This window comes from Callithrix jacchus, chromosome 3 (genome assembly GCF_049354715.1).
Source record: "Callithrix jacchus isolate 240 chromosome 3, calJac240_pri, whole genome shotgun sequence".
In the NCBI taxonomy this organism is placed as follows: domain Eukaryota; kingdom Metazoa; phylum Chordata; class Mammalia; order Primates; family Cebidae; genus Callithrix; species Callithrix jacchus.
In genome coordinates, this window is record NC_133504.1 from 53928964 (window position 1) to 53955534 (window position 26571).

At 38.0% G+C, this 26571-nt stretch overlaps 1 protein-coding gene across 3 annotated transcripts in view; it reads left to right on the plus strand.

Moving 5' to 3' along the window:
* INPP4B (inositol polyphosphate-4-phosphatase type II B) overlaps nucleotides 1–26571 on the plus strand; it is a 988233-nt gene that overhangs the window by 63836 nt on the left and 897826 nt on the right. Inside the window, exon 2 of one of the 3 annotated variants that reach the window (XM_054252897.2) lies at nucleotides 16636–16765. The exons of the other annotated variants lie outside the window; for them this stretch is intronic. The gene's annotated coding sequence lies outside the window, so the exon portion shown is untranslated. The remainder of the gene's footprint in view (nucleotides 1–16635; nucleotides 16766–26571) is intronic. 3 annotated transcript variants of the gene reach the window in all.

Here is a 26571-nt window from a genome sequence, read left to right on the forward strand (position 1 = left end):
TTTGAGATACGTTCCATCGATACCGAGTTTATTGAGGGTTTTTAGCATAAAGGGCTGTTGAATTTTGTCAAATGCCTTCTCTGCGTCAATTGAGACAATCATGTGGTTTTTGTTTTTGGTTCTGTTTATGTGGTGAATTACGTTGATAGACTTGCGTATGTTGAACCAGCCTTGCATCCCCGGGATGAATCCTACTTGATCATGATGAATAAGTTTTTTGATTTGCTGTTGCAATCGGCTTGCCAATATTTTATTGAAGATTTTTGCATCTATGTTCATCATGGATATTGGCCTGAAGTTTTCTTTTCTCGTTGGGTCTCTGCCGGATTTTGGTATCAGGATGATGTTGGTCTCATAAAATGATTTGGGAAGGATTCCCTCTTTTTGGATTGTTTGAAATAGTTTTAGAAGGAATGGTACCAGCTCCTCCTTGTGTGTCTGGTAGAATTCAGCTGTGAACCCGTCTGGACCTGGGCTTTTTTTGTGTGGTAGGCTCTTAATTGCTGCCTCAACTTCAGACCTTGTTATTGGTCTATTCATAGTTTCAGCTTCCTCCTGGTTTAGGCTTGGGAGGACACAGGAGTCCAGGAATTTATCCATTTCTTCCAGGTTTACTAGTTTATGTGCATAGAGTTGTTTGTAATATTCTCTGATGATGGTTTGAATTTCTGTGGAATCTGTGGTGATTTCCCCTTTATCATTTTTTATTGCATCTATTTGGTTGTTCTCTCTTTTCTTTTTAATCAATCTGGCTAGTGGTCTGTCTATTTTGTTGATCTTTTCAAAAAACCAGCTCTTGGATTTATTGATTTTTTGAAGGGTTTTTCATGTCTCAATCTCCTTCAGCTCAGCTCTGATCTTAGTTATTTCTTGTCTTCTGCTGGGTTTTGAGTTTTTTTGATCTTGCTCCTCTAGCTCTTTCAATTTTGACGATAGGATGTCAATTTTGGATCTCTCCATTCTCCTCATATGGGCACTTATTGCTATATACTTTCCTCTAGAGACTGCTTTAAATGTGTCCCAGAGGATCTGGCACGTTGTGTCTTTGTTCTCATTGGTTTCGAAGAACTTCTTTATTTCTGCCTTCATTTCATTGTTTACGCAGTCAACATTCAAGAGCCAGTTGTTCAGTTTCCATGAAGCTGTGCGGTTCTGGGTCAGTTTCTGAATTCTGAGTTCTAACTTGATTGCACTATGGTCTGAGAGGCTGTTTGTTATGATTTCAGTTGTTTTGCATTTGTTGAGCAGTGCTTTACTTCCAATTATGTGGTCAATTTTAGAGTAGGTGTGATGTGGTGCTGAGAAGAATGTGTATTCTGTGGATTTGGGGTGGAGAGTTCTGTAAATGTCTATCAGGTTTGCTTGCTCCAGGTCTGAGTTCAAGCCCTGGGTATCCTTGTTGATTTTCTGTCTGATTGATCTGTCTAGTATTGACAGTGGAGTGTTAAAGTCTCCCACTATTATTGTGTGGGAGTCTAAGTCCTTTTGTAAGTCATTAAGAACTTGCCTTATTTATCTGGGTGCTCCTGCATTGGGTCCATATATGTTTAGGATCGTTAGCTCTTCTTGTTGTATCGATCCTTTTACCATTATGTAATGGCCTTCTTTGTCTCTTTTGATCTTTGTTGCTTTAAAGTCTATTTTATCAGAGATGAGAATTGCAACTCCTGCTTTTTTTTGCTTTCCATTAGCTTGGTAAATCTTCCTCCATCCCTTTATTTTGAGCCTTTGTGTATCCTTGCATGTTTGATGGGTTTCCTGGATACAGCACACTGATGGGTTTTGGATTTTTATCCAATTTGCCAGTCTGTATCTTTTGATTGGTGCATTTAGTCCATTTACATTTAGGGTTAATATTGTTATGTGTGAATTTGATACTGCCATTTTGATGCTAAGTGGCTGTTTTGCCTGTTAGTTGTTGTAGATTCTTCATTATGTTGATACTCTTTAGCATTCAGTGTGATTTTGGAATGGCTGGTTCTGGTTGATCCTTTCTATGTGTAGTGCCTCTTTTAGGAGCTCTTGTAAAGCAGGCCTGGTGGTGACAAAATCTCTGAGTAGTTGCTTGTTCGCAAAGGATTTTATTTTTCCTTCACTTCTGAAGCTCAGTTTGGCTGGATATGAAATTCTGGGTTGAAAGTTCTTTTCTTTAAGAATGTTGAATATTGGCCCCCACTCTCTTCTGGCTTGTAGTGTTTCTGCCGAGAGATCTGCTGTGAGTCTGATGGGCTTCCCTTTGTCGGTGACCCGATCTTTCTCTCTGGCTGCCCTTAGTATTCTCTCCTTTATTTCAACCCTGTTGAATCTGACGATTATGTGCCTTGGGGTTGCTCTTCTTGTGGAATATCTTTGTGGTGTTCTCTGTATTTCCTGCAATTGAGTTTTGGCCTGTCTTGCTAGGTGGGGGAAATTTTCTTGGATGATGTCCTGAAGAGTATTTTCCAGCTTGGATTCATTCTCTTCATCCCCTTCTGGTATACGTATCAAACATAGGTTAGGTCTTTTCACATAGTCCCACATTTCTTGGAGACTTTGTTCATTCCTTTTTGCACTTTTTTCTCTAATCTTGGTTTCTCGTTTTATTTCATTGAGTTGGTCTTCGACTTCAGATATTCTTTCTTCTGCTTGGTCAATTCGGCTATTGAAACTTGTGTTTGCTTCACGAAGTTCTCGTATTGTGTTTTTCAACTCCTTTAATTCATTCATATTCCTCTCTAAATTATCCATTCTTGTTATCATTTCCTCAAATCTTTTTTCAAATCTTTTTTCAAGGTTCTTAGTTTCTTTGCATTGATTTAATACATGATCTTTTAGCTCACAAAAGTTTCTCATTATCCATCTTCTGAAGTCTAATTCCATCATTTCGTCACAGTCATTCTGTGTCCAGCTTTGTTCCCTTGCTGGTGAGGAGTTTTGGTCCTTTCTAGGAGGTGAGGTGTTCTGGTTTCGGGTGTTTTCCTCCTTTTTGCGCTGGTTTCTTCCCATCTTTGTGGATTTGTCCGCTGGTCGTCTGCGTAGTTGCTGACATTTCGATTGGGTCTCTGAGTGGACACCCAGAATGTTGATGATGAAGTATTTCTGTTGGTTGGTTTTCCTTCTACCAGTCTAGCCCCTTCTCTGTACGACTGCTGAGGTCCGCTCCAGACCCTGTTTGTCTGTGGTGCACCTCTAGCAGCTGTGGCACAGCGAGGGATGCTACCAGTTTCTTTTTCTGCTATCTTTATCCCAGGATGATGCCTGCCTAATGTCAGTCTTTTGGATATAGAGGGGTCAGGGAGCTGCTTGAGGAGACAGTTTGTACTTTATAGGGGCTTAATTGCTGAGCTGTGAGCTCTGTTGTTCATTCAGGGCTGTTAGGCTGCTATGTTTGATTCTGCAGCAACAGAGCTCATTAAAAAACCCTTTTTTTTTCTCAAATGCTCTGTGTTGAGGGGTTTGGGCTTTATTTTTGGATGTCCGTTGAGGTCCTGCCCAGCTAGAATGCAGACTAGCCACTGTTTGGCTGCCGAGGCTCTGCCCTGCTGTTGTGTGATTTGCCCTGTTCCTGCAGGCTCTGCTGTGGTCTCCGCCACGCCCTGCGGCGGAGTCTCTCTGTTGTAGCGGGTTGCCTCGGCAACGGCAGGCTGTGTCAGCAGTGGGCGTGTATCTCAGTAGGGATGGGTTGCCTCGGCAGTGGCAGGCTGCATCAGCAGTGTGTGTGTATCTCAGTAGGGACGGGTTTCCTCGGCAATGGCAGGCTGTGTCAGCAGTGGGCGTGTATCTCAGTAGGGACGGGTTGCCTCAGCAACCGCTGGCTGTGTCAGCAATGGGCGTGTATCTCAGTTGGGGCGGGTTGCCTCGGTAATGGTGGACGCCCCTCCCCCTCAGAGCGTCTCGGGCTGTCTGCCCAGGGCTTGTTTGAAATCGCGGTTTTGTTCATCCCACTGGGCCAACCCTAACGCTCTGTCCCTGCAATCCCCTGGCTGGCCCACTGTCCAAGTCTAGCTCAGTCTCAAGTCCAGCCCTCTCACGTCTCTGGTTGCCAGTTCAACGGGGCACCCAGACAAGCGCGCCCTGTGGGGAGCGCTGGGTAGGGCCGGCCGCCGCCACCCCGGCTGCCGGCTTCGCCAGGCGGAGGTTCTGCCTGGCGTCCCGTGTCTCCTCTTCACTTGGGAATTTCCCCGTTCCGTGGGCAACAAAGATCAGTCTGGAAATGCAGCTCAGACTCACCTTTCCACGGACACAACGAGAGCTCCAATCCTGGGTTGTTCTCACAGCGCCATCTTGGGTCGTATCAATCTGATGGTTTTATAAAAGATTTCCCCTTTCACTTGGGTCTCATTCTCTCTTTTGCCTGCCACCATGTAAGAAATACCTTTCACCTTCTGTCATGATTGTGAGGCCTCCCCAGCCATGTGGAACTGTGAGTCCTTTAAACATTTTTTTCTTTACAATTTACTTAGTCTCCAGTACGTCTTTATTAGCAGTGTGAAAACAGAGTAATGCACTCATGAATGGAAAAAATAAATATTGTTAAAATATCCATGTTCCCCACAGGCATCTACAGATTCAGTAATACCAAAGACATTTTTCATGAATATAGCAAAAAAATTTTAAATTTGTATATAATCACAAAAGACCCTGGAAAACCAATCCTGAGAAAAAAGAACAAAGCTGGAGGCATCCCATAAAAGGAGAAACATAAACCAGTGGAACAGAATAGAAATAAATTCAGGCATCCACAGCAAGTGATTTTTTTTTTACAAACTGGCCAAGAGCACACAGTGAGGAAAAGACCGTCTCTTCAATAAATGGTGCTGGGAAAACAATATGCATATGCAGAAGAATGAATCTAGATTCCTATTTCTCACCATATACAAAAAGAATATCAGAATATAATATATGCTTAAATGTAAGACCCAAAACTATAAAACTACTAGAAGAAAACATAGGGAAAAAGCTCCATGACATTAATTTGGGCAAAGTGGTCTTTTTTTTCTTTACCTCAAAGCGTAGGCAACAAAAGCAAAAAATGACAATTGCGATTAAATCAAGCTAAAAAGCTTCTTCACAACAAAATAAATAATCATCAGAATGAGGAGATAACAAGAATGAAATAGAATATTTGCAAACTATTATTCTGACAAGGGATTAATGAGTGGACTATATAAGGTGGTCAGACAACTCACAGAAAAAACGTAAAAATTGGAATGAAAAGTAGGAAATGATCTGAAGAGATATTTTACAATAGAAGACATACAAATGGCCAACACATATATGAAAAGGAATGCTCAAAATTACTAATCAACAGGGAAATGCAAATAAAAACCACAAAGTGATATCAGGTTACTCTAGTTAAAATAGAGGTTATAAAAATGACAAAAATTAACAGATGCTGGTGAGGATGAGGAGAAAGGGAAATGCCATTACCCTTTTGGTGTAATGTAAATTAGTCGAGCTACTGTGGAAAACAGTATGGAGATTTCTCAAAAAACAAGAAATAGGTCTGCCATATTATCCAGCAATACCACTGCTAGGCATTTATCCAAAGAAAAGGAAATCATTATATCAAAAATATATCTGCACCCTGTTGTTTATTGCAGTATTATTCACAGTAGTTGTGATATGGGATCAACCTAAGTGTTCATTAATGATGAATGGATAAAGAACATACGTTATATGTACATAATGGGAAATTACTTGATCACAGAAAAGAATGAAATGCTGTCATTTGCAGCAACATGAATGGAACTAGAGGTCATTATGCTAAATGAAATAAACCAAGCACAGAAAGACAAATATCATGTGTTCTCACTCATATGTGGAAGCTGAAAAGTTGATCTCATGGAGTTAGAGAGTAGAATGATGGTTACCAGAGGTTGGCAAGTGTAGGGGAGGGGAAAATGAAGTGAGGTTAGTTGGGTACAAAAATACGTTTAGATAGAAGAAATTAAATCAAATGTTTAATAGCACAGTAAGGTGACCACAGTTAACAATTTATTGTATATTTCAAAATAGCTAGAGAAAAAGATCTGGAATATTCCCAACACAAATAATAAATGTTTGCTATAATGAATATTCTAATTACCTTAATTTCATTATTACACATTGTGTACATATATTAAAATATCACATGTGGCTGGGCATGGTGGCTCACTCCTGTAATCCCAGAACTTTGGGAGGCCGAGGCAGGTGAATCACCTGAGGTCAGGAGTTTAAGACCAGCCTGACCAACATGGTGAAACGCCATCTCTACTTAAAAAACAAATACAACCAGGTGTGGTAGCAAGTGCCTGTAATTCCAGCTACTCAGGACGCTGAGGTAGGAGAATCACTTGAACTCAGGAGGCGGAGTTTGCAGTGAGCTGAGACCACATCATTCCATTCCAGCGTGGGCAACGAGTGAAATTCCATCTCAAAAACAAAAACCTCACAGGAACTCCATAAATGTGCAGTTATTATGTATGAACCATTATATTTGCATTCCAGATGAGAAGAAGAGCATATTTTTCTTCAGGATATTTTCTGGAAACTGTAAACAACGTCTTCACTTACATTGCACTGGCCGAAATTTAGCACTTGGCAATATCAAATTGCAAATTAGGCTGAAAATGTCATTATTTAGAGTAGTCACAAACTCAGCTAACAATTAGGGGCTCCAATAAAAAGGTATAATGGCAAAATAGATATTAGAGAACACTTCCTATTAACTGAATAAAAGCAGAAGCTACATATGTAGGAAGTGAGCACTTTTTTCTTTAGTTAGTACTTTCAAAAAATTAAAAATATGGATAAAGCACTAGCTATATTAAGAAAAAATAGTGAGAAAACACACATACATAGAAAAGGAAATGATCAAAGAAGTGAGAAAGTACAAATATACAAGATAAGAATGGCAAGGCAGGATGACTTTTGTAAGAGTAAAAAACAGAAAATTAAGAGATTACTTTGCAGATCTCCTGTATATAATATATTTTAAAATAAATTAATTGGTTAATTTTTATGAAAGTAGTTTTACCCATCATGTTACCCTTTAGATAGAAAGCTTAAATAGATCAATTTGTATAGAATGAGAAATAGAGGAATTACCCCACAAGAAAGCATTAGGCCCAAATGGTTTCTGAGTGAAAATTCATCAAAATCTCAACAATCAGATAGGTCTAATGCTATTCAAATTGTTTTAAAGGATAGAAATAAATAAAAGCTTTACATTTCCTTTTTAAAACATAAGTATTGATATTTAGCCTTGACAAAAAAGGTACAAAAGAAAAAAATCACAGAACAATATCACGATATTAATACACAAGTTCTAACCAAACTATTAGTGAACTAAGTTTACCAACACATTTAGAAGATGATGTGCTGGAGCCAAATAGAATTCATTCCAAGAATGCCAGATAGATTCAAAATTAGAAGATCCATTAATATAATAGGTCATATAAAGTTCTAAGAAGGAAAATCTTATGATTATCTCAATAAATATTAAAAAGCCTTTGACAAAACTCAACCCTTATTCTAGATAAAAATTTAAAAGCATACAAAAATATGAATTAATAATTTTTAATAATTGTACATACAAATTATGAGATATAAATTATATACATACAGTATATAGTTTTATGTTTCTACCTATCAATCAATTGATCTATTGATCTATCACTACACATCTTAAAGCTAAAGATAGCATTTTACTTTATGGTGAAACTAAAGGAATCTTTACAAAAATATGCAGAAAAGAGTACCCATTAGAGCCATTATTATTTAACACTGTACCGGACATATCAGCTAATGCAATTTCATAAAAGAAAATTAGTTGCATAAATATAAGAAAAAATATATAACTATTTTACTTTAATTACACATATTATGGAAACATATCTGAAAAATACTAAAGAATCAGTAATAAAATTCAACCTTTATAATGATAATGAATGATACCTCAAACAACAAAATAATTTGTAAATGTAGCAAGATATAAAATTTGCATACAAAATATCAGTAGATTAACATGCACAAATTATAATCAGTGTAGGATATGATGGTTGAGAACCACCATTCAGAATGAAAAACATAAAAATAGTTATAAATCTGGCTGGGTGCAGTAGCTTACACCTATAATCCCAGCACTTTGGGAGGCCAAGGCTGGTCTGATGGCTTAAATCCAAGCATTCAAGACTAGCCTGGGTGACATAGGAAAATTTTGTTTCTACTAAAAATTGTAAAAATGAGCAGGCATGGTAGTACACACCTGTAGCCCCAGCTATTTGGGAGGTTGAGGCAGGAGGATCACTTGAGCTCAGGAGATGGAGATTGCAGTGAGTCATCTTGCTACTGCACTCTAGCCTGAGAAACAGAGTGAGACCCTGTCTCAGAAAAAAAAATAAACAAAAAAAACAAAAAAAAAGAATAAGCCTGACAAGAATATGTAAAATTTATGTGTAAAAGAACTCTAAAACATTTATGAGAGAGAAAATTAAAACTGAATAAATAAAATATTTTTTTGAATAGGATGATGCAGCATCATCAAAAAGTTTTTTCTCCATAATTAATTAATTAATGTAATGCAATTCCAATTTTAAAAATAGCTTTATTTTTTCCTGAAGTTAGACAAGCTAATGCCAATGTTTATATAGAAACATAAACAAAAACTGAGATTGGATGGAGGGAAGACATAGATGCTGGGCTGAAGGGGGTGGAGGCTGAAAACCCTGCATGAGTCTACCATGCACTAGGACTCCTTCCTGGACCCCAGTGAATCCTGGGGAACTGCTCAACACAGAGCAGGTGAGGAGAAACTTACTCTTGCCATGATCTCTGGAATTCTGTCAACAGGAGACTCCACAACCCCCACAGATACTTGAGCTGATAGGCAAAGCTGCTTAGAAAAGTGGTAGGGGCAGAACTCCAGACAGTTGGAAGCCCAAAGAGTTTGATGTGAGAGCATCTGTAGTGGAGCATGCCCAGGACACCCATCCCCTAAGGCTCGGCATACTCCTACAGGAGACTTTAGCTCTAGGAAAACTGTTGTACCTGAAGAGGGTCTGCTGACTTCTCCTGAGGCTCCAGCCTGGCCACATCTGCTTGTCCAACCTCAGCTTTCCAGGTTGGAGGATTCCTGGGGGCCTGCATCATAGCTCTTGCACTGATGTACTATCCTTGACCAATGGAGAGCTTCAGTAGAGCACCCCCCAGCAGATACACACCATCCTGCCTGTGCCTTCCCCCCACCACAGCCTCCCTGGAGATGCTTTAGCACATGCACTCACACATGGCCATCCCTCACATTGCTCTTCCAGCATGTGTGCATGCTGGTGCACCTTGCCTTACCTTCCTTGTCAGCATGCATGTATGCATGCACCCTGCCCACCATGCTACTGCTGCTGGCATGAGTGCACCCCCCCCTCAATTTCCCTGCTGTGCCACCATTGCTGTTGGAATATTTGCAGACACAGACCCTGCCAGTGTCCCATCCAGCACCAGTGTGAAACTAGGCAGGGAGAGCAGCAGATCTGTCCTCGCTCCCAGCAGCAGCTGCTGCCTGTGTGAACACATGCATAGAGGGTACACAGGGCACTGGCAGGCACAGTCTTGTCTTGTGCATGCCAGTCTTACAAGAGATCCTGCAGAGAGTGCTCATGTAGAAAGGAAAGACTGTTATCAGCCATTACAAAAACACACTTAAGTACATAAACCAGTGACACTGTAAAGCAACCACACAAACAAGTCTGCAGCTAACTGGATAATAACATGTTGACAGGATTAAAGCCACACATATCAATATCAAACTTAAGTGTAAATAGACTATGCCCCAATTAAAAGGCACAGAGTGGCAATTTGGATAAAAAAGCAAAACCCAATGATATGCTGTCTTCAAGAAATCCATCTCACATGCAATGACACCCATAGGCTCAAAGTAAAGGCATTGAGAAAAATCTACCAAGTATAAGGGAAAATAGAAAAAAAGCTGGGGTTGCTATTCTAAATTCAAAAAACAGACTGTAAACTAACAAGGATCAAAAACAAAGAAGGGCATTACATGATAGTAAAGGGCTCAATTCAATGAGAAGACCTAACTATCTTGAATATGTATGCATTCAATACAGGAGCACCCAGATACATAAAGCAAGTTCTTAGAGACTTATGAAGAGCTTATGTAACCACACAATAATAGTAGGAGATTCAGCATTCATTGAAGTATTAGGCAGATCATTTAAGCAAACTAAGAAAGATATTTGGCACCTTAACTCAACACGTGAGGAAATGAATCTAATAAACATCTACAGAACCTTCCACCCCAAATCAACATAATATACATTCTTCTCATTTGTATATGGCACATCTAAAATTGACCACACAATTGGGCATAAAACAACCCTCAGCAAATATAAAGAAAAAACCTCAAAATCATACCCCACATTGTTGGACCACAGTGTGATAAAAATAGAAATTAATGCTATGAAAATCACTTAATCCATACAACTAAATGAACTAAACAACCCACTCCTGAATGACTTCTAGGCAAATAATAAGATATATGCAGAAATCAAGAAACTTTGAAATTAGTGAGAAAAAAGATAGAACATATGAGAATTCCTAAGATACAGTCAAAGTAGTGTTAAGAGGGAAATTTATAGCACAAAATGCCCACAATAGAAAGTTAGAAAAATCTCAAATTAACCAGCTAACATCACATCTAGAGAAACTAGAGAAGGAAGAGCAAACCAACCACAAAGCTAGCTGAAGACAAGAAATAACCAAAATCAGAGCTGAACTGAAGGAGATTGAGACATAAAACACACACACACACACACACACACACACACACACACACACACACACACACAAAAGACTGATGAATCCATGAGCTGGTTCTTTGAAATAAGTAATAAGATAGAAAGACTGCTACCTAGGCTAATAAAAACAAAAAGGTAAAAAATTCAAATAAACATAATCAAAAATGACAAAGGAGACATTACTACTGACCTCACAGAAACACAAAAAACCACCTCTATATACACACTAGCTAGAAAACCTAAAAGAAGTTGATAAATTTCTGAAAATATACAACTGCCCAGATTGAACCAGGAAGAGATTGAGTCCCTGAACAGACCAATAACAAGTTCTGAAATTGAATCAGTAATACAAAGCCTACCAACCAGAAAAAGCTCAGGACCAGATGGATTATAGATAAATTCTACCAGATGAATAAGAAAAAGCTGGTACCATTCCTACTGAAACTAATCCCCCCCCAAAAAAAATGATGAGGGGGGAATCTTTCCTAACTCATTCTATGAGGCCAGCATTATTCTGATATCAAAACCTGGCAGAGACACAACAACAACAAAAATTTCAGGCTAATATCCTTGGTGAACATAAATGCAAAAATCTTCAACAAAATACTGGAAAATGAAATCCAGCAGCACAAGAAAAAACGAATCCACCACAATCAAGTAGGCTTTATTCCTGAGATGCAAGGTTGGTTCAACATACTTAAATCAATAAATATTATTCACTACAGGAACAGAACTAAAAGGAAAAACCACATGATCATTTCAAAAGATGCAGAAAAGGCTTTCAATAAAATTCAACATAATATTAAAAATTTTAAATAAACCAGGCATTGAAGAAATATACTTCAAAATAATGAGCCATCTATGAAAAACTCCCAGCCAACATCATATTGAATGGGTTAAAGCTGGAAGCATTCTCCTCGAAAACTGTAACAAAAATAATACCTCTGTCACCACTCCTGTTCAACATAGAGCTGGAATTCCTAGTCAGAGCAATTGGGCAAGAGACAGAAATAAAATGCATCCTAATAGGAAGAGAGGCAATCAAACTATCCTTCTTTGGTGATGATATAATTCTATACCTAAAAAAATCTCATAGTTTCTGCCCAAAAGCTCCTTGGTCTGATACACAACTTCAGCAAAGTTTCAAGATACAAAATCAATGTACAAAAATCAGTAGCATTCCTATACACCAACAATATCCATGTTGAGAGAAAAATCACAAATCCAATCCTATTTATAATAGCCACAAAAAGAATAAAATGACAGGTTCAAAGGACACAGACTGGCAAATTGGATAAAAAGTCAAGACACACATAGGCTCAAAATAAAGAGATGAAGGAAGATATACAAGCAAATGGAGAACAACAACAACAACAAAAAGCAGGGGTTTCATTCCTAGTCTCTGATAAAACAGACTTTAAACCAACAAAGATCAAAAGAGACAAAAAATGGCATTATATAATGGTGAAGGGATTAATGCAACAAGAAGAGCTAACTATCCTAAATATATATGCACCCAACACAGGAGCACCCAGTTACATAAAGTGAGTTCTTAATGACATGCAAAGAGACTTGAACTCCCACACAATAATAGTGGGAGGCTTTAGCACCCCACTGTCAATACTAGACAGATCAATGAGACCGAAAATTAGCAAGAAGATCCAAGACTTGAACTCAGATCTGGATCAAGTGGACCTAATAGACATCTGCAGAACTCTCCATTCCAAATCCATAGAATATATATTCTGCTCAGCACTACATCACACTTAATCTAAAATTGACCACATAATTGAAGTAAAACACTCCTCAGCAAATGCAAAAGAATGGAAATTATAACAAACAGTCTCTCAGACCACAGTACAATCAAATTAGAATTCAGGATTAAGAAACTCACTCAAAACTGCACAACTACAGGGAAAGTAAACAACCTGTTTCTGAATAACTACCTGATAAATAATTACATGAAGGTAGAAATAAAGATGTTCCTTGAAACCAATGAGAATGAAGACACAATGTGCCAGAATCTCTGGGACACATTTAAAGCAGTGCCTAGAGAGAATTTTATAGCACTAAATGCCTATATGAAAAGTGAGGAAAGATCTAAAATCGATACCCTATCATCAAAATTGAAAGAGCTAGAGGAGAAAGATAAAAAGGAACTCAAAACCTAGCAGAAGACAAGAAATAACTAAGATAAGAGCACAACTGAAGAAGATAGAGAAACAAAAACACCCTTCAAAAAAATCAGTAAATCCAGGAACTGGTGTTTTGAAAAGAACAACAAAAGAGATGGACCGCTAGCCAGACTAATAAAAAAGAAAAGAGAGAAAATCCAAATAGATTTAATAAAAAATGATAAAGGGGATATCACCACCAATTCCACAGAAGTACAAACCACCACCAGAGATTACTACAAACACCTCTATGCAGATAAACCAGTAAATCTAGAAGAAATGGATAAATTCCTAGTCACTTAACACCCTTCCAAGACTAAACCAGGAAGAAGTTGAATTCTTGAATAGACCAATAACAAGGTCTGAAGTTGAGGCAGCAATTAATAGCTTACCAACTAAAAAAAGTTCAGGACCAGATGGGTTCACAGCTGAACTCTATTATGGGTACAAAGAGGAGCTGGTACCATTGCTTCTGAAAGTATTCCAAACAATATAAATACAGTTCACAGCTGAAATCTACCAGAGGTATGCAGAGGAGCTGGTACCAATCCTTCTGAAACTATTTCAAACAACGAAAAGAGGGAATCCTCCCTAACTCATTTTATGAGACCAACATTATCCTGATACCAAAACCTGGCAGAAATGCAAGTGAAAAAGAAAATTTCAGGCCAATATCCATGATGAATATTGATGCAAAAATTTTTAATAAAATACTGACAAACTGAATCCAACAGCACATCAAAAAGCTTATCCATCATAATCAAGTTGTCTTCATCCCAGGGATGCAAGGCTGGTTCAACAACCACAAATCTATAAACGTAATCCATCACATAAACAGAACCAAAGATAAAAACCACATGAATATCTCAATAGATGCAGAGAAGAACTTCAACAAAATTCAACAGCCCTTTATGCTAAAAACTCTCAGTAAGTTAGTCATCAATGGATCGCATCTCTAATAAGAGCTATTTATGACAAACACACAGCCAATATCATACTGAATGGGCAAAAACTGGCAGCACACCCTTTGAAAACTGGCACAAGATAAATATGCCCTCTCTCTCCACTCCTATTCAACACAGTATTGGAAGTTCTGGCTAGGATCATCAGGCAAGAGGGTATTCGAATAGGAAGACAGGACATTAAATTGTCCCTGTTTGCAGATGACATGATTGTATATTTAAAAAACCTCATTGTCTGAGCCCCAAATCTCCTAAAGCTGATAAGCAACTTCAGCAAAGTCTCAGGATACAAAGTCAATGTACAAAACTCGCAAATATTCCTATACACCAATAATAGACAAACAGAGAGCCAAATCATGAGTGAACTCCCATTCACAATTGCTACAAAGAGAATAAAATACCTAGGAATACAACTAACAAGGGACGTGAAGGACCTCTTCAAGGAGAACTACAAACCACTGCTCAAGGAAATAAGAGAGGACATAAACAGATGGAAAAATATTCCATGTTCATGGTTAGGAAGAATCAATATCATGAATATGGCCATACTGCCCAAAGTAATTTATACATTCAATGCTATCCCCATCAAGTGACCAGACTTTCTTCACATAACTGGAAAAAACCACTTTAAACTTCATATGAAACCAAAAAAAGAGCCCACATAGCCTAGGCAATCCTAAGCAAAAAACAAAACAAACAAACAAAAAAAAACAAAGCTGGAGGCATCATGCTATCTGACTTCAAACTATATTACAAGGCTACAGTAATCAAACCAGCATGGTATATCTACCAAACAGAGATAAATCAATGGAAGAGAACAGAGGCCTCAGAATGAATGCCATGCAACTACAACCATCTGATCTTTGACAAACCTGACAAAAACAAGCAATGGGGAAAGGATTCCCTATTTAATAAATGGTGTTGGGAAAACTGGCTAGCTATATACAGAAAGCTGAAATTGGATCCCTTCCTTATACCTTATACAAAAACTAACTCTAGATGGATTAAAGATTTAAACATGAGGCCTAACACCACAAAAACTCTAGAAGAAAACCTAGGCAATACCATTCAGACATAGCATGGGCAAGGACTTCAGGACTAAAACAGCAAAAGCAATGGCAACAAAAGTCAAAATAGACAAATGGGATCTAATTAAACTAAAGAGCTTCTGCACAGCAAAAGAAACTATCATTAGAGTGAACTGATAACCAACAGAATGGGGAAAACTTTTTGCAATCTAACCATCTAACAAAGGGCTACTATCCAGAATCCATGGAGAACTTAAACAAATTTACAAGAAAAAAAAAAAACATCAAAAAGTGGGCAAAGGATATGAACAGACACTTTTCAAAGGGAGACATTTATGCAGCCAACAAACAGATGAAAAAAAGCTCATCACTGGTCATTAGAGAAATGCAAATCCAGCCGGGCACGGTGGCTCAAGCCTGTAATCCCAGCACTTTGGGAGGCCGAGGTGGGTGGATCACGAGGTCAGAGATCAAGACCATCTTAGTCAACATGGTGAAACCCCGTCTCTACTAAAAATACAAAAAATTAGCTGGGCATGGTGGTGTGTGCCTGTAATCCCAGCTACTCGGGAGACTGAGGCAGGAGAATTGCCTGGACCCAGAGGCGGAGGTTGCGGTGAGCCGAGATCGTGCCATTGCACTTCAGCCTGGGTAACAAGAGTGAAACTCTGTCTCAAAAAAAAAAAAAAAGAGAAATGCAAATCCAAACCAAAATGAGATACCACCTCATATCAGCTAGAATGATGATCATTAAAAAATTGGAAGACAGCAGATGCTGGAGAGGATGTGGAGAAATAGGAACACTTTTACACTGTTGGTGGGAGTGTAAATTAACTCAACCATTGTGGAAGACAGTATGGCGATTCTTCAAGGATCTAGAAATAGAAATACCATTTGACCCAGCAATCCCATTACTGGGTATATACCCAAAGGATTATAAATCTTTCTATTATAAAGACACATGCACACACATGTTTACTGCTGCACTGTTCAAAATAGCAAAGACTTGGAACCAACCCAAATGCCCATCAATGATAGACTGGATAAAGAAAATGTGACGCATGTACACCATGGAATACTATGCAGCCATAAAAAAGGATGAGTTTATGTCCTTTGCAGGGACATGGATGAAACTGGAAACCATAATTCTCGGCTAACTAACACAAGAACAGAAAACCAAATACCACATGTTCTCACTCATAAGTGGGTGTTGAACAATAAGATCATATGGACACAGGGAGGGGAACATCACACACCAGGTCCTGGAGGTTGGAGGTCTACAGGAGGAATAGCAGAGGGTGGGGGCATTGGGGAGGGATAGCATTAGGAGAAATACCTAATGTCAATGATAGGGCGATGGATGCAGCAAACCACCACCATGGCACCATTCCTATGTAAATGATCTGCACACGTATCCCAGAACTTGAAGTATAATTTTAAAAAAAAGAAAATAGTTTAGCAGTTGCTATGCTTTGAATGTTCTCTCTGAAACTTATGTTAAAGCTCAATCCCCAATGTACCAATATTAAAAAATTGGGTCTTGAAGAAGTGATTGGGTGATGAAGGTTCTGCTTTTAGGAATGGATTAATCCATTCGTGAATTAATGAAATTAATAGGTTATCATGAGAGTTAGTCTTAGATAAAAGCCAGTTTTGTTGTCTCTTATGAGCCCTTTTGCCATTTGTTTCCCTATGCTAGTTTTGGATGCTGCAGAGAATCTCCAGCAGCAAGAAGGCAATCATTAGATGCAGCCCCACAGCCTCGGACTCACCAGCCTCCAGAACTATAAGAAATAAATTTCCTTTCGTTATAAATTATGGAGTCTAAGGTATGTTGTTATAGCAACATTAAATGATTGAAGACAGCAATTCTTCAAAAATTTCAACATATAGTTACCATATGACCCATAATTCTACCCATAGTTACCATATGACCCATAATTCAATATAGTGATATATTATATATGTATATCAAAAACATATGCCCATTCAAAACTTGCATATGAATGTTCACAGCATGATTCATAGTCACCAAAATGTAAAAACAGGGCCAGGTAAGGTGGCTCATGCCTGTAATCCAAGCACTTTGGGAGGCTGAGACAGAAAGATCACTTCAAACCAGAAGTTTGAGACCAGCCTGGACAATATAGTGAGACCCCGTTTCTAAAAATAATTAAAAAAAATTATTTGGTGGAGTGGCATATATCTGCAATCCTAACTACTCGGGAGGCTGAGTGGGGAAGATTACTTGAGCCCAGGAGTTTGAGGCTGCAGTCAGCTATGATTGTGCCCCTGCATTCCAGCCTGGGCAACAGGGTGAGACCCTGTCCCAGAAAAAAGAAAAGAAAAGGAACAGCTCAAATGTTCATCAACTGAGGAATGAATAAATAACATGTGATATATCCAAGCAATGATATAATCTTTGGCAATAAAAAGGAATGAAGTTACAATATATACTGCAAAATAAATTAACCTTGAAAACATCGTGCTATATGAAAGAAATCCCCGACAATAGGCTGCATTTTGTATTATATCATTTATGTGACATTTTCTGTGTTTCAGAGCATTCATGCTGCTATGACAGAATACCATGGACTGAGTAGCTTATAAACAGCGTCAATTTATTTCTCATAGTTCTGGAGACCAGAAAGTCCAAAATTAAGGTGCTGGCAGATTTACTGTCTGGGGAGGGCCCTCTTCCTTATTCATCAACTGTCCTCACTATAACCTCACATAGCAGAAGGGGCAAGGAAGCTCTCTCCAGCCTCTTTAATAAGGGCACTAATCCCATTCATGAGCCCCCAAGACCTAATCACCTCCTGAAAACTCCCACCATCACCTTGGGGGTTAAGATTCAAAATACAAAGTTTGGAGGAACATAAATATTCAGCTCACTGCATCCAAAACAGGCAGATCCATAGAGACAAAAGTAAGTTTGTGGTTGCCAGAAGCTGGGAAGAAGGGTTTATGGTGAGAGTAACTGCTAATCATGAGGGTTTATTTTCAGAGTTACAAAAATTTTGAATTATATATCTATCTGAAATTACATGGTGGTGACGGTTGCACGATTTTGTGCATATACTAAGAACTACTGAATTAGACACTATAAAAAGATTAATTTTGTGGGATGTGAACTATATCTCAACAAATTATTTTTAATGAGGGTGAAAATTCCAAAAAGTAGATCACAAAATCTACAAATGACATTCATTTTAAAATGTAGATTTTGTAAATGTCACTACCAATATTTTTCTCCATACTGATGATCTATTTAAATTTATCTCTCTTTTAGAATATAATTTGGATTATTATATATTTTATGGAAAAAGAGCTAATTCATCCAGCTTTTCAAATTTACTTGAAGGGGGTTTAGCTCATAATTCTTCTGTGATATATTGTAGAAGTATTTTTATATATTTGTTTTGCTTCTTGACTCGGGGTTGTTTAAGACTAACCATTCCATTCACAGTTGGTCCTTAAACCAGCAGCAGATCTGGAATCCGGTTAGCAATGAAGAATCTTGGATCCCACTCACCATCTATCTAGTCCAAGTCTTCACTTTGACATGTGATCTGTAGCAGGTCTTCCCTGTGGCTGAGTATATGTATAGTTTTATAAAATTTCCCAGGCATTTGAAAACAAAGTGTTAACTCCTAGCATATTGTTGAATATTTATCTGTTAGAACTACTTTATTATTGTTATTTAGAGTCTCTATCCCTTACATTTTTTTCTCCTTGTTCTCTCATAGAATGGGAAAGTTAAAATTCTTTCATTTTGTTTTTATCCCTGGTGTTTTCTGTAGTTTTTGCTTTATTACTTTTGGTGCTATGTACATTTTGTGATCCACACATTCATGAGAGTTTATCATTAAAAACTGTCTACCATGCCTTGTTTAATACTATGCAATTATATGAATTCAATGTTCTCATCTAGTCTTTTCTCATTGGCTCCTACATTTATCACCAATTTTGTTGGATTTTATTATGTAGTGTTTTCAAGAATGGTTTGTGATGCTATATTCCTTAAATTCTTTACATTGGAAATTGTTTGCCTTTGTAAAATTTTTGGTGATTTGTATTATTTCTCTGTCAACCTTGTTGAATGCATCCCAATATTCTGCTGTTAATATTTCTATGAAGGATTTTGAGGCCAGCCTAATCTTCTTTCTCAAAAATGAGTTAGTCTCTTGCTTGTATAACCAGAAGTTTGCCATAGTTTGACCTGCTGCCCTAGGATTCTGTCTTATTTTGCACTTGCCTCAGATTTTTTATTTTTATTTTAAAAGAAAGTAGTATATAAATAGTTGCATGGAAATAATCTTGGATGAATTTGATAAACCTTCACGCTGTACTTTCAGAATCCACTTTGAAACCTGCTACTTATGCATGTACAGAGAGCAAAGTTAACCATGAATAAATCTGAAGGATGACAGGCAAATACACAGTTTACTAATTTTGACTCTTTCTGTATACAACCTAGTATCACACTTCGCTTTCAAGTTCAGTACTTGAGGCATGTGTAGTTGAGCACAGACAAATTTGAAGAGTAGGGATAGCCAACTACATCGGTCTCTGGTGGTGGTGGTGGGTAAAACACTCTTTGCTGCTATTTCTGCTTGGCCTCTGGAGCCCTAGTCAGTTGTACTGCAGCCTGTGCCATTTGCCTTCAAGCTACACAAAGCAGCTTTAAGAAGAGAAGTTCTTTGTAGCTCTTATAGAGAAATTCTTGTAGTAGCTCAGAGCAAGGGCAGAGGCTCTGCTGGATACATGGAAATAACTGGTTACCTCAGTCAGGAATTCCTAGAACTCAGAGAAGCCTGCATGCCCAAGGTCTTTTGCCTCATGAATTGATATTTGATTTCCCTCAGCAGTTACATGTTTGGTTGTCATGTTCTTTTTCCCTTCCATTCTACGACATCTGCTTCCTGCAAAGGTGGTATGTCTGTCTAACTCCTTGTTAGGCTCTCCCCTTCTGTCACTCAGGGCTATTGAATTGGGCACAGGAATGCATCTAGTCTTCTCATATTCTTAGCCCCAAGCAAGGGTCATTGGCTTACTTCCTCACGGGTTGCCACTAAATTTTAGGGAGTTCCTTACGGTGCTTGAAATTTGCATAGAATATGCTCCCTCTCAAAATCTATTCTTGATTGGTCTTAAATTTGGTAGGTGTTTTCAATAGATTCTGGGTTAGGCTGTGGTGTTTCCTAGTATTACCCAAAATTGTTGGTTTTTCTCTTTGCTTTTAATATTTGTTATTTTCTCCAGGTTTTGGTGAATAAAATGGGGAGAGAAATGCCTTAATACCTCTGTTTTAGCTCTATTTTGGCTTCCCAGTGGGCTTTTTGGTGCCTAACTATTCTTCCTGTCCTGGTTGAACCTACTACCTTGTTTTCCTCTGAATTAATTTTCTCTGTCTCTTTCTATATTTCTGTCTTTCTTTCTATCTATCTATCTATGTAATTTCTTTATATATATACATATTATTGCATTTTAGGTTCTGGGGTACATGTAAAGAACATGCAGGATTGTTGCATAGGTACATACATGGTAGTGTGGTTTGCTGCCTCCATCCCCATCACCTATATCTGGCATTTCTCCCTATGTTATCCCTCCCCAACTCCCTACCCCCCACTGTCCCTCCCCTAGTCCTCCCTCACAGACCTCAGTGTATGATGCTCCCCTCCCTGTGTCCATGTGTTCTCATTGTTCAACACCCACCTATGAGTAAGAACATGCGGTGCTTGATTCTCTGTTCCTGTGTCAGTTTGCTGAGAATGATGGTTTCCAGGTTCATCCATGTCCCTACAAAGGACACAAACTGAAGGTTTTTTATGGCTGCATAGTATTCCATGGTGTATATGTGCCACATCTTCCCAGTCCAATCTATCATCGATGGGCATTTGGGTTGGTTCCAAGTCTTTGCTATTGTAAACAGTGCTACAATGAACATTCATGTGCATGTGTCCTTATAGTAGAACAATTTATAATCCTTTGGATATATACCCAGTAATGGGATTGCTGGGTCAAATGGAATTTCTATTTCTAGGACCTTAAAGAATCGACACACTGTCTTCCACAATGGTTGAACTAATTTATATTTCTGTCTTTCTCTAATACATACACACATACTCAGACATATAAACTCACTCTAGTCTAAGATCAGAGTAGAAAATGTTTTTTGTTTAGTATGAGGTAAGTAGTAAATCCTTATAGGTAGGCAGTGAAGAACTCTGTGATTTAATAGTGAAACAGAATAAGAGGAAATAAATAGCACAAAAAATTGCTGAGATTGACTTAAGCAATGCTTTTTGAACTCTATCAACTGAAGTAGGCTTTTTCCCTCTCTCTATATCTCTGTTCCAGCTGATTACCTTGCAAGTCTGATGTTGCCTAAATAAGAAACAGATTCTGGGAGACTTTATAAATGAACTCATAATGTCCTTCAAAAAACACTAAACTATGATTTCTCAAGGAATTTTGAAAATAGAATAGGTCCATTTCCATTTATTTGCTCTGAAACTGACATTCACAAAATATAAATAAAAGGAAGATATGCTGGAACTTTCTCCAATAGTTCAATGTTTATTGGCTTCTTTTTCAAAGGTGAGATAAATTTTAGAAAAGTACTTTAAATACTAAAATCATAGGATGCCTTCTAAGGGAGACCATATTTCATCCAAATCATATGGAGGGTTATAAATAATGGGAAGGATTTTGGCCTTTAGTCTGAGTGAAATAAGAAGCAAGTGCGAAGTTTTGAAGAGTAATACAATATGATCTAACAGGATCACTTTGGTTGCTGCATGGAGAAAAGACAGTGAGTGCAAAAACAGAGAGATAAATTAGGAGGCCAGTGAGGGAACTCAGATAAGCGATGATGCTGGCTTAGATCAGGGTGGTGGCAGTGGGAATGGTAAGAAGTGGTGAAGTTAGGAACTTACTTTGTAAACAGTATTTGCTAGTGGGCAAGATGTAAGATGTGAGAAAAAGAAGGAAGTTAGGGAGGAGATTGAGCTTTTTGTTCTGAGACACCATAAGAGCAGAGTGACAACTACCTGAGAAGGAGAAGAATGTAGAAAAATCTGGTCGTGAGAGAAATAACTGGAACTCATTTTTGGACATGTTTTGTCTGAGATGTTTATTAGACAATCAAATAGAGAGGCTGAGTAGGCAGTTGGGATGTATAGATCTGGAGTTCAAAGAAAAAGGTTTTGACTGGAGATATAATTTGGGTATCATTAGCATATCAATGGCATTTAAAGCCATGAGTCTAGATGAGATCACTAGGGAGTGAATGTAGAAGAAAAGAAAATCTTGGACACACCCACTTTTAGAGTTTGGTAGGTAATGAGAAACCACCTAGGAGATGGAGAGGGACAAAAGGAAACCAGGGGTATGTAAGGTCTTTCTTCAAGGAGTAAGTAGGGATCATCTGTGTCAAATGCTGGTGACAGGTCAGGTAAGACAAGGACTAAGAATTGGGCATTGCATTTAGTAATGTGGAGATCCTTGGAGATCTTGAGAAAAACTGTTTATATTTACATGCGTAAATTTTAAATTAACTTACTCTCTTCTATGAGTATCCAAGCACCACAAAAACAGACACTGTGTTTTCTTTGCTCATCAGAATATCCACCACTTCAGATAATAAGCATGTGTAAGTATTTGTTGAGCAAGCAAATTCACTGAAGATGACCAAATTTTAATCTTTATTTCAGACCTACATCTGAGCTCCTAAATCATGGATTAAGCATCATGGGAAATTCTTTTCCTGGATTTGCCACAGTCGCCACCAATTACTAAGGGACTACTACAGACTAAACTCTGATCATGGTCTTGGAATTACAAAAACAAATTAAATAAAATCACCCTCCTAAAGAAGTTTGTCATAACTGGGGAGACAGACAAGTGAACTGCCAACTAAAATGCCCTTGGATAAGTTTAGTGATGAGAGTGAGGGAACTTTGTGAAAATCTGGAAAGAATACCAGGCAGGCCCAGGGGTGAGGGCAATGGGAGCGTAGGGAGGTGAAGACTTCCTAGAGGCCACATCTTTGAGCCTAGTTGAAGCAGGCATCATCCAGGTGAAGGCATATGGAAAGGCAAACCACACAGCAGCATGTGTGAGGTGTGTGGGCGAGAGCAGACATATCCTACAAATAGATACATGTATTTCTTCTCAGCTTTTTTTCTGGTGTGAACCCACCCTCCCATCCCTATGCCTCCCATCCCTATGCCTCCCATCTTCTCTAGCTCTATTCTAGGTATTTAAATTCTTAGTCTGTTTTCTTCTTTCCTCTGCTCCCTCTGTTCTACCTCCTTATTCGTGGCTGACTCCTCTTTCTAGCATAGTGTTTTTCTGATTTCCTAGGCAGAAGCTTACTTCTTTGATTTGAGTCCAATCTGATAATTATCTTCCTCTGTATACAGTCCTGAGTGGTATGCCTGGACTTGCACTCCTCAATTTCTTCCCTTCACTGCAGAGGGGGCTGAGACTCACATTGTTTCTCTTTGCTCTTTCATGTCTTCTTCAGAATCATATTCTCTAGTAAAGCCTGATGACCTGAAGTTTTCTAAATGTACCATTGTATTTAACACCTCTAAATGTCTCATAGGTCCATCGTGAGCTTCCTCTCCAGCACACACTGCCCTCCTCTGGTGACTTACTTACATTTATTCTGCAAGGTCACTTATACATCACCTCTACTGTAACACATTATCAATATAGGTTAAACTAGGCTACAGTAACAAATACAATCAAAATCTATGACTTAACAAGACAGAAGTAAATTTCTTGCATTTGCAAGATCCTGCATGAGTCTGAGAGATGATCTGGGAGGCTGTCCTTTTCATAGAGGCCCAGCGTTGCAGGATCTTTTGATCTTGCAGCAACTCCGTATCAACAATGGAAGCAGGTTCCCATTGAAGCCAGTTAAGACCCTGGCCACAGGGACTGGTAAAGAGAGCTCGGAAAATTGTGCACTGGGCTATTAAATTCTTCTACCTGGTAGTGACAGTTGTTGCATCTGATTGCATTTCATTGGAATGATTCTATGCATATATTCAAAGAGGAATGTGCCCTGCAGGGAAAAAGAACCAGAAATATTAGTGATTACTAGTAATGCCCACCTTGTGGGACATATTAGTAAACAGTATTAGTGAGGATAGCAGAAGAAATTCTGTGGCTATTGGTTAACATTAGTAACTTATTTACTCCGTAAATTATATAATTTCTCTCTGCCTTTGCTTCCTCAGCTCTAAAAGTGGAAAAATAAGAGAACCTACTTTAAAAGGATCATTGTGAGAGTTAAAGTGCTTAGAGAAGTATCTAGCATCAATTAACTCAACAAAAAAAATCACCATCAAATTTTACCATGAACTCTTCCTTGAACTGTCCGCTTATTGCCCCACCTTGCTGAATGAAGTAATTTTTCCTATATGTTTTTACTTTTCCTGGTGTGAAACCCGTAAATAGGTCCATTTATTTCACAATTTACTATTTGTTTGAATGAGGTTATGAGTTTACTGAACCCCAAAATTTTGCCTATTCAACACTGTGATCTGGAATCTAGCACAGTGCCTACCATAGAGTAGGTGCTCCATATACGTCGTGTGCATGAATGAATAAACGAACAAAGGAATGAATGAGCTTGTAGTTTCAAAGCTTGGCACTGTGGAATATAATGTTTAGTCTTACAAACTCTTCCTATCTTTTTTTCCCTCTAAAATTCCTAAACTTTAGGAATTCAAGTTCCTAAACTACTTGTAGACAAATGCTAAGAGAATGGAAACATTTTTTGTCTGGATATTTCCATACTTACAGGTGTGCTTTCCTTATTCAAGAATACAACTATGCTACTCACTGTGGCCCACCAGCTAGCAGCCTCAATACAGCTTGAGAGTTGTGATGCTGAGACTTACTGACCCCACCCTAGATTTACTGAACTTCAGACTCCACCTTAGACTTATTAAATCAGAGTCTATATTTTAACAAAATCCTAGGTGATTCATATGTGTACTAAAATGTGAGAAGTGTTGGTTTACAACACTTACTCGAGTTGCCAGAATAAACTTAAGTATCTCCCCATTCATGTGGCTATGAGTTAGGGACTGAGAAAAGCAGCTATAGTAAAGTTGTTTTGGTTGACATTGTTTTTCTGGTTGATTTAATACTGAAGAAAAAAACTTGCATCAAATAGATCTAATATTAGTAGAATGTGTTTAGTATTTGGGGCATTATGAATTTAGAAATGCTTTGCTTGTGAAGTTAAAGGGTTTGACAGTTAATTTAATTAGTATTAATTAACTTTCTTTTTGAGTCACTAAGTGTACATTTATACCTGAGAGAATGAGGAGGTGGGCAGGAAGCTACATAAGTAACAGGAGGCTTTTGGCAGATGGTTTTATGACATGCAAGGTTGAGCTACTTCTTCTATATACACTACAAGCTGACCCTTGTAGTGTAGAAGACTTTATATTGATTCTTCTATAAATTAGTCTATCCATATATTGTGGAAGACTTTATATAAGTTCTTCTGTAAATTAGCTGACCCTTATATTGTAGAAGACCCTGTATAGGTTCTGTGAAAGAGTTCAGGCAGATTGACTTCATGTATTTCTATCAAATGAGTAGTAATGGATCCCGGAAGCATCTTTCACATGAATGACTGATGGTGATGCTTGATATCTTCATGACTCAGCGCAGGGAAGAGACTTGCTACAACCAGCTCACACATGAGCAGGGAACAATAGGGAAGCCAATATATTCTAGTCAAAGAGTGATTTGGTGCTGTTTTAAAGTTTCTATTTCAGGAACCATCAAATGACAAGTTTTACCCACAAGGTCTTATTTCATGATCTTCCTTGAAACTCTGTGTAGAAGGAAATCTCCTCTCATCCCTCATAATAATACATTTCAGCATAGTAAATGTTAGTGCAGGGTTATATGCAGAATTTCTTTTCTATGTGAAAAATAGCCAGAAAATGTCTTACAACTTTAGTATGCTTTGGGTTATAGGAGCTAGTGTAGGATACTGATAGAGGTGTGCATAAATATGGTTCATAGTTTTTTTTTTTTTTTGATAGTCACAGGTTAGATTTGATCTCCAAAATTGCTCTTATTGTTAGTGGCTATGCATTTCTGGGCTGCTGAGATTGAGATATTCATTTTGTTTTACTCACAAATAGAAAAGCCATTAAAGATTTATGGACTGATATATTCATAAGCAAGTGATAAACATTCAATATTATCTATCAGAAAAACCATGCTGATTGTTATCATATTTTTGTTGCTTCTTTAGCATACCTATTTCTTAGAAAATGTACCAAATATAAAAGAAGCATGTTTACCAGGAGATGCTACTGCATCTTTCAGCAACGATAACAAGCAGTTTGCACAGCTATTTTAACTTGTTTTGATGGATTAACTGGTACTTATGACAATGATTTCTTGCATAGTTGATTATTTTGTAATGTTATTATTAAGAATATATGGAAAACATCTTTCTGCTTTGAGAAAGACCAGGCATTAATGATGAAATAACTGAATAGAGATATTTCTGCCTTAGCATTTTATATTCATGTGTTTGCCTACAATATTTTCATACTGTTATCTCGATGACATGGTGCTAAATATT